We start from the raw sequence: 10,185 nt of genomic DNA, 5'->3' as shown, positions 1-10,185 counted from the left end.
GGCAGGAATAGCAGACTGTGGGAGATTTAAGAGGTAGCTGATAGCAGTTAGCAGCTAACACAAAGGATACAAAGAGTAACCAAAAAAAGTTTTCAAATTGAGGAGACAATGAGGTTCGGGAGCTCCTGACCCTCCAAGCACAGGACGAGATCAACCCCAATCGCTATATAACAGGCACAGTAAGTGATGGTTATAACCATGTTATGCCACTGTTTTTGTTTAAGTCGCACTATCGATGCCTTTGTTATATGTCACATTACTGTTACTGTTGAGGTACTGTCATGCCGCATTTGCTTCTGCGATGCCAGCATGTTATCTAAAATCACACACTGGGTCGTCATTATGCTACCATTGTTTGGTTCTGTGTAAAAACACAAAGGGGGCGTACAGAAGGGACTTAGTAATAGCATGATCTCTTTGTAAAAAGGGTTAATGTAGATATGAAGGGCTCATTCAAAGCAAAGGAAAAATAATTCTTAGTTTACTGTAACTGTTTTTCTATTTTTTGCGGGGGAGGGGCGGGGGTCACTAGGAGGCATCAGAAAGTTGTGAACACAACAACATATTGTCTTCTTTTAAGTTGATACACAATCAGCTGCATAGTTCAGCAATAGCTATAAAGCAATATTAGCAGTCATTTAAGGTCGTCGTTGTCCTCCTGATGAATGTAAGTCCAATATTCATTCTCATTTTAGCTCTGTTTTCGATGTCTACTAACTCCTGAGCATGGATTACTGAATGTGCCTTTCAAGCACAGGCCCAAGGGCCCAAAGTCTCAGGGCCCCCCCGGCTTACATTTGAGAAATGTCCCTCAAATTACCAACTACAGAGAGTCTCAAAATTACCACAAAAGCACACAAAAAGACCAGAAAGCAATGCAAATAAAGTATAGAGACACAACACGATCAAAAAATCCCCCACAGAATTACCTTAGCGACACAAAGCCACAAAAAGATGCATTACAACATCAACAAAGAGATGCAAAACTGCCACAAAGTGTTACTTGGTCCTGTGTAGGTGATGTGGTGGGGCCTTTTGCATATCTGTGCCCAGGGGCACATTGTCTCACAATCCACCCCTGCTCCTGAGGGAAATATCTGGTTCGTTAGTTGCTAAATCCTCCACTATGTTCACCACCTGGTTTCAAACTGGGTCCTTCTGCTGTTTGGTGGTCTCCACATGTGCACATACTTTTTTTGTTTTTTCTTTGAATACTGCCTCCTGTGGCTGGAAATGATGCACTAAAAATGATGAGAGAGAACTGAAACAGTAAAGTTAGCTGAAACTTGTTATGAAACTCTGTAAAGTCAGATAGAGCTTCAAATTCAGGCAATAATTCTCTGGAGGTTCATCACTGTGATAAATTTGACACAAAAATAAGGATTGTTGCCACTTTAAGTACTAAAAAAAGAGAAATACCAATAAAAGACAACGACACACATGATAAAAGTTTTAGAGAAGAGGATACATTAGTGATGAAGAGATGGAGACACAAGGGGGAATTTTATAGCTTCAGTAAAGATACCTATCAGGTTATGTAACTAAAGTCGCTGACCGCTGCAGCGTCTTTGTCCGCCTGCTCAGTGGTCCAGTGACCAATCACGACCACAGCTGGACACACTGGTAATAAAGAACTTGTTGGGTGAAATACGGCCCTTTAAAGGTTCACCGTTACGCTCTCCAAGCTGCAAGGTGACGGAGAGGACGACGATGTGTGCCGGTAATCACAGAGCAAAGAACATGAGCTACATGAAGCGTTTGGTCATAAAGAAATCTCACAGTGTATCGGGGCAGTGAAGCCTGCTTCAGGAGCAGCAGGGTGAGGGCAGATAGGAGGGGAGTTTACAGACAGATTTCATGCTCCATGATCCTTTTAAACATTTTGGAGGATGAGATAGGGCTAAATGTGGCAATATACGAGTCATTAGGATTTTAAAAAGCTTTATCTAAGAAATGTCAGTGGAGCACAAATGTTTCACCTCTCCCTGATTTATAAAGACGGCTGGTCTCACAGGAGCATTTGTGATTGGAGCACATTGTCCTGTAAGCAGGGTTCCTACACCTTAAGGCAAATTAAATTTAAGACTTCTTTAAGGCCACTTGGGATGAAATTTATGACCAATTTTATAGTAACAAAAACTGAAATAAATAAATATATAAACATGAACCAACATTTTTTACACAGAGTTCTGAATAATATTGCCCAAACATTTATTGCAATATAAAACATTACATTTTTGCTACAGTGAAAAACTTAGATCTGGTTAGAATTGGGAAATATCAAGCATTTATTGGTGATCTTTATTACAAATTTTGTGTGTCTCACTTATTTTTATTATTTTTAGATTAATGAATTGAATGCATTCCAAGACTTTTCAAGGATCTGTGGAAACCCTGCATAAAATGTACTTTCTGCAATCAAACTTGGGGCATGTGTCTTTTTGGCAGTGGTCTTAAATTGGTCACTTCTCTGAGTGTTCAAACAACATTATCCTTCATCTGCTGCTTTATGACGTCAGACAACCAAGTTGCCAATGAGATCCAGGAAGTATACGAGAAGCTTCAGAGCTCTCAGATGTCTGTGGTATTGTCCAAACATTGGTCAGTTGTTCTTTAATGAGCGACCTCGCACAACCAGCCAGCTCTCGTGTTACAGTGCTGAGCCTCGGACACAGGACTGGAAGAAGACACCTGTGTGAGAGACACACTGTGCCATGTGTGCCCCATAAGGGACACCGTAAACCGGCGTGAGTGTGGCAGCAAACTCACCATTAAAGTTTAAAGCACAGAAGGGAGCGATGCCAGCGGAGGCAGACAGATACAGCCGGCAGTAAATGTCTTTGCTGGAGAAAAAGAAAGCTTTCCTCTTCCATTTACAGCCACAAACACAACACGAGAAATGACAACAGCAACTCAAAAGGAGTGAAAGCCTACATTATTAAACATATATTTGTCTCTGTTAAATGATGCTTTACTTTACTTTAAGTCAGCTGTATACACAGACACACACACACAAAGATGTGTCACCACATGTGTGAACAGCTTTAAGACGTGTGTGCAGATATTGTTTTATTGTACGGTCTATAGTACAAACCAGATTAGATACGGTAGCCTACACTGTAGTGTAACGTAAGACACCAACACACTGCACGCCACATGAAAAATTCACAACACACACTGTACCACAGTCACTGTGACAGGTTTACATCTCCATCCCACCAAGACAATATTTCTCTGTGCTGTAATGAGCCTTTAAAGTGCCTCCAAATGTGTGTTAAGCCATTTTTTTTTAATTCTGATGCTTTTAATATTTTTTAAACAGATCATATTAAGGTAATTCCCTAAGTAGCTGTGAATTGTGAGGTTTTAGCATGTTACAGTTACAGTATAAACTGGCACACAGTGGATATTTTTATTCAGTCTTGTTGTATAATATATCTTAGGGATACATGATTGTAGCGACTTCAGAGAACAAAAGAGTCGCTGAAGGCTGACTGTGGGCCTGGTACTTTGGATGACGCGCTTGACACACTTCACTGAGATCCAAAAATCGTTTCACTGTTTATTAACAAAAGAAGTTCAACTCATAAAAATGTGTTAACTCATAATCAAAACAATAAAAGATAACAGAAATCAGCGAGTATAGCGTAAACGTAAGTGTAAGCATATGCAAAAGCAGTCAACAAAAAGATACGGCGACCCAGCTCACCCTCTCTCTCTCATACACTGCAAAGGTGAGCCGGCTATATTATCTTATCTCCACCCATAATCAGGTGACCCACTTATCCCCTCACTCAATAAAGTCAAAAATAAACAAATAAATAACTCATATCATAAGCAAAACTAAACACATAAAAATATAATAAATTACATTTATCAAAATCTATCGCCTACAAAATATACCTGCACAAATTCATTCATGACTCCTACAACAATAATATCGCCAAGTCATCAGTAAGGGTAGATATTGGCTTGAAAATGAAATATCTGTATTGTTCTTTGTTTGCACAATGAATGATTATTACATACACAAAAAGCATTGTATTTTATGACTCCATCTGCTGGTGGACCATCACGATAAGAATATGCATAATATGATGTTAATTCCACTACAGAAGAGACTTGACAATTACTAAAATTAGGTGGGAAAAAAAGTGGATATATCAATATCTGTATTGGTTATCGACCGAATGAGTCATTATGCATTGTCATATCGGATATTGACACAAAATCCAATATGGTAGATTCTGTGTATTTCTTGGCTTCATATATTTAAATTGACCATTAGCTAAGTCCCCCATACCATATCTTTCAACGTTCTGACATATTGCTTATGTTACAATGATAATTGTAATGACAATGATTGGCTTATTTGCCACTCAAAATATTTGGTCATTTTTTTTTACACAAAGGCCCTGCAAACTCTTTGTTTAAAAAAAGCCTTCTCATTTCTAGCCTGCAAATTTTGATTGTGATTTCTAAAATGACACCTGTTGCTGTTAGAATTTTTCAAGTGTTGCTAACTTCATTTTTCTAAAAACATTGTCTCTGGGTGACCTTATAACGTTTCCACCTTACTCATTTTAAAACAAGAAGTTTATGGTGAGAAAAATTGTAAGATCTTCCAATGTAATGCTGTTCATCTGATTGGTTTACATAACCCAGACAAGGAAAAATTTATGCTTTAATAATAAAACAGTTTATTTTACCTTTTAGGGTTACCAAAAAAGGTTGCTTCAATGGGGGTTAACCAGTGTTTTAGTGAACATAACACTATCTTGGATGACAAGTTTGGCTGTGTGGTTGCTGGAATGTAATTGTTACCAACTGTAACCGAGCTGCTGTTAGCCTAAAGCCAATGTAGCCGACTTTGACTACTTAAGGTTGAAACAGTGAAGCATTTGTTATTTCCCATCCAACATGTTATTCCTAGTCATGTGGAAACAACATTTAGTTAAATAATCAAAAAATACTTGAAACAGTAACTGAAAAAATTAAATAATAATGATAACAACTTTTTAGGGAGTTTTTTAGGGGGTATCTAAACTTGTCACAGGTTTTAGTTGGGAGAGGTGGTGTGTTTTTTAATTTTTTAAATATTTTTAAATTCCTGGTTATGGCCCTATTAGGTTCTGAAAGTTTAACTAAATCTTTGGTTTGTTCTTTCTTTGTCCCTCTCTCTTTCATTTTCACCAATACTCAAGGCAACGTATACTTTATGATGAATGCTAATGGACACTAGACTTTGGTGTTTGTTTTGAAATGACAAATTAGATATGCCTATAGGCTTTTTCTTATAAAAAACAGAGAAATTAAGGAGACCTGAAACACCAAGAAACGTCCACGAAAACACTGCACTCTCATTGAGATGGAAACTTAAACTTTTATGAAAAATTAGACGTGTATAACATGATAATTGGGACAAATTCAAAGGTGAAAAACAAGGACTCTAATCTACTAAAGTTTCTATGTCACTGGTGTCACCTTCAGTCCTTGCAATGACTCAGTTAGTCTCAGGTGGATTTCATGTCCTGAAAATGTGATACACAGAGGAAGAGTTTCAGCATCTGGTTGCCACTGGCATTTTTATCTTTCTGCCTCGACCGTTGCCACAATTGATGCAGACTAGGCATTTTTTTTAGTTTTCAAACTGTGGCACGAAATATTTATAAAATTGTATATTTGATATATTTATCTATTTTCAACTATTCACCATTAGTTAGGAAATTGAGAATTTATAAAGTGTCAATAATCTTTTCCGACAGGTCTTCGGTCTACCTGTAAGCGTCTCAACTCCGAGCCACTTTGATGACATTTTACCTGCAGTGTGCCTGTCTGAAATAAAGGAGCCCTGTCAGTAGCTGACCAATACTAATGCAATTCCCCCTCCTGTCATAGAAATCCAGAGCCAATCACATTCACTTCCCCCGACCACAAATCCAGTCACGCACGCTGACCCGGGCACAAGGACCGAGAGCACATTAAGCCGCCATACAGTAATTGGATTTGCTTCGTGCTCATAATAGTGCAATTTCCCCTAAAACAGTTTAGTGAATTTGCAAAGTCTGTAACATAATCTGATAATTTATGGTATATATATGTCCTGTATTCCAGGAACAAGGCCTCATTTTTAGAGGATGAATATCAAGTTTGAACAGAAGTCACCCTGACAGAGAACAAACAGGAAGCTGAAATAGGACAATTTGAGCTTTCGTCGTAAACAAAAGAGGGCCGACAGTCACATTGAATGCAATTCCAAACTAATTTTGCGCACTTGCGTGAAGCAGAATGAGCTATAAACACAACACAGGCCTACATTTTGACACCTTTAAAAAGTTGATCAGTCATATTTGTCAGCAAAGTTACACAACCAGCAGATACAGAACAACATTAGCATTCATCTAAAGGTTGGAAGTCCAATATTTACTCTCCTTTAAGCTCAGTTTTTTGTGTCTGCCACTCCCTTTGTAGCTGCTAAATGCTGCACTTTTTTCACCAGTTAGTTTCTAACTGAGAAATTAGATTTATTTAGTGAGTACTGTCCAGTACTTTTCAGCATGATAAAAACACAAAGAATCACCTTATATATGAAAATGTACCAATGTAGGAGCCTCGGGGTCACCAGAGCAGGCAATCCTTACAGAGAGTGCAGCTCACAGTGGTGGGTCAGAGCTTTACAGTTCGTAATGAACCTCAAGGACGCATGCTGAATCAACCATATCGAAACTCTGCGCAGAGGCATGCATTTACAAAACATCATCGAAGTCCAGCACAGGTAAGAAATCTGCAGCAATAACACACTTTCATCTTTTTCACCAGGTACATCACATGAGATTTAAAACTGAGGAAGTCATCAATCAAAACACCCACAGATGAAATCAGATGGCATCTGAGCACACTGAAGCTCAGGGCCAGGGTTAGGCTGCACATTACCTGATATGAGTAACAATAGATCAATCAACCATCTGAGTTTAACAACATTGCATGATGAGAGCTTAGACATCTCATACTTCATGTCCGACTGAAATCTCTCTTCAAAAGCAAAGTAATCATTTAAAGCCAAAAGGCTTTTGGAGGGCAAGTCTCTGGGCAATTTCCATAAGAAGTTTGTGTCCTGTGCCAACCGCCTTGGGGGTTGCACGGAATGGAAAACAGTCACTGAGCATGTGCTTTTACACGCAAAGTCCTGCGGGTTAAAACACATGTACTCACCCAGGAGCGATCACTTGCTCGTATAGTCCCAGACAGACAACGCGAAGAGTAGAGTCACGACAAACGCCATTGAGAGAGCGTGTAGCCTACGTGTGTGTATGTGTGAGAAACACAGAGCGAGCGCAGGCCACCGGCCGCGCAGCGCAGACAGCGGAGAGGGGAGGAGGACATGTGGTGGGAGGCCAGGTGGGGAGCTCTACGGGCGGACAGGTGAGAGCCGGAGAAGCCGGGAAGTCTTTGCGACCCCGGAGAGCTGGAGAGCAGGCCGCTGGGAGAGGAGGTGGAGACGGGGAAGAGGAAGGGAGGAGATGTGGTGGCAAGGCCAGGTGGAGAGGCCAGGCAGGTGGAGCCTGAGCTGCGCAGGAAGACGCGGTGGAGTTGCAGGATTAGATTCGGAGGATCGCAGCAGTTTACATCCCAAATTAAATGGATCAGAAGGGAGATATCCCCAATTTATTTGCAAAATAATGTGTGCGAATGCATTATAAAATACTTTTCTCAATTTAGATAAGAATGTTGAAAGAATAACAACGTTATTAGTAAAAACAGACGACACCTAACACTGACGTGGACTGACGTGCTGCCTTATTTTCTAACCATCAGCTGCTAATAAATAAAACACCTACCATGTCTGCAACATTTTTGTAAGCCTGAGGTACACTTTGTGTATTTAAAGAAGTATTTCAATGTTGGAACAATGGCCATTTCACAAAACTGGGCTTTCTGGGCAGCAGAACTATGCTAATACTTTTAACCATGGTGCTACCAAACCTACAACTACCAGAATGCACTGCGCTGCACTCCACCACAAATGCTGCACTTTTTAAATAACTTCCTTTTAATCTTTGGGTTTGGGGGAAAGTATCAAGTATATAGTATAGTATGAGGTCACGAGTTATTGGTATTAAAGTCCAAGTCAATTCGCAAGTATTTATTCGATTAGGTCAAAAATTCATCAAATTTGTGACTCATTTGAGTCCAAGTTATGTAACTTAAGTCCATATCACTGCACATGTCACCCTCATTATTTTGAAACAATGAGGCAACGTATCCCCTTAAGAGTCTAAATAATTACAATAAAGGTGTCAAATGGTCTGGAGTATATAAAATCATCATTATATGATTTTAAATGTCTTGCAACAATTAAGGTTCAGGTGCTCAAGCAATAACAAGGGGAACACCTCTTATAATTTATTATTTAAATTTTAAAAAAGTGAAAAACAGTAACACATTAACTTACTTATATTATTATTTTTTTCAATACCACTTACTGGTTTAATTTTGCATCATAAATTGTTCTTGCAGAATTAGAACTAACAAAAGCTTTTAACTGAGGATTAATGGCATGGGCCAAAAAAAAGGCCCTTATCTAGTCAGAGGCCAAAGGGGCAAATGCTTGAGCAGCACCTGGGGTCTTTCTGTGTGTGCGCCTGTGAGCATCAGAGGAACAGACTCACCATGGGTCTGCGGTTTTCCACCAGGTGGATGCCAACGATCCCCAGAAACGCTCCAAAACTCAGCTGGAGGTACAAATAAATCAAAGAGGAAGACATTATTCAGAATAACAACAACCAGTGCAACAGTTACACAGTGTTAATGAAATTAATTCTCAGGGACAGGATGAAAAATTTCAGAAATTTAAGGATTGGGAAGGTGAGAGGAGAGGTGACGGTCACTTACAGTGATGCCAGCATAATATCCAGCAACAGGCACGTTGTCGGTGCGAGTGGCAGAGACTAGACCCACAGCCAGAACCAGCAGAGCCAGAGCCAGCAGAGACACCGTCACCCACAGAGCCGTCCTCCTGCGACGCAGGTAGTGAGCTGAAGATGAAATACAGGAAGACCTTTTTTTAACATTCATAACATCCTGAACCCTTTGACTTTCTCAACCTAATTTTGACTATAAAATAAAAAAAAAACATATCCTCATAAATTTCTCTTAAAATGTTTTTTTTGTTTTGTTTTTGGTGAATTAAATATACAGATATTTAGTTAAAAAGAACCAGTGCAATTTAAAAATCCTCCCTTACAAGTCAAAGTCCTGCATTCAGAGTCTCACTCAAGTTAATTATCAACAAAATACTCAAATGTAAAAGTTCTCATAGCTGGCTTTCAAAGGAGATCAAACAACCTGTTTTATTTTCTGTTAAGTTGTTTGATTTACTTTGTTACAGGACATCATTTTGTAGGTTTTTTCACAGACAGTTTTCACAACTCCCATCCTGTCCTTTTCACATAGTTTTTAGTGGACCCATCAAAAATGTTTTCTACTGTGCAAGAGCGATGTGGTACTTACAGATTTCTAAAATCCCAATCAGCTAAGTAACCAGTGGTGAAAGAAGTACTGGCTTTTGTGCCACCCTAAGATGTTTTGTGCCTGTTGCTTTGTTTCATTTGGGGTCCTCAGCTGCCTTTATTTAGTCTATGTTTTTAGGGTCTTTCCTTTACTTTAATTTTGTAGCTTTTGATTTTATTGATTGTATGTTTTTAAGTACTTCTTTTGTGAAACATTTTGTAAATTTTATTTCTGTGAAAAGGTGCTTGATCAAATTTAGTATTGTTATTATTATTATTCAAATACTTTACTTACCAAATAGAATGGCCATGCCATAATCAAAAAACATAATCAAAAATATTGAAGAAAAATACTATAAATATTATGTTAAAAAAGTTCTGAATTTAAAATGTTACTTAAGTAAAAGTACAGAACAGTAACAGTAACAGTAACATCAACAAAATAACTTAAAGTATCAAAAGTAAAAGCACACACTATGCAAAATGGCTCCTTATTCAGTATTTTAATACTGCATCTATTATATGTTTATGTAAAAAGCAGCCTAATTTGTAATGAAAAGGCAATGGAATATAAAGTGGCATGCAATGGAAATACTCAAGTAGAGTACAAGTACAAGTACAAGTATATCAAAATTTTACGTAACTGCAGTACTTGAGTAAATGTAGTGTACTTTTA

The sequence above is a fragment of the Plectropomus leopardus genome, chromosome 1 (assembly GCF_008729295.1).
Source record: "Plectropomus leopardus isolate mb chromosome 1, YSFRI_Pleo_2.0, whole genome shotgun sequence".
Lineage (NCBI taxonomy): Eukaryota > Metazoa > Chordata > Actinopteri > Perciformes > Serranidae > Plectropomus > Plectropomus leopardus.
The sequence above is the reverse complement of the archived record's forward strand: the minus strand, read 5'-3'. Positions refer to the sequence as shown.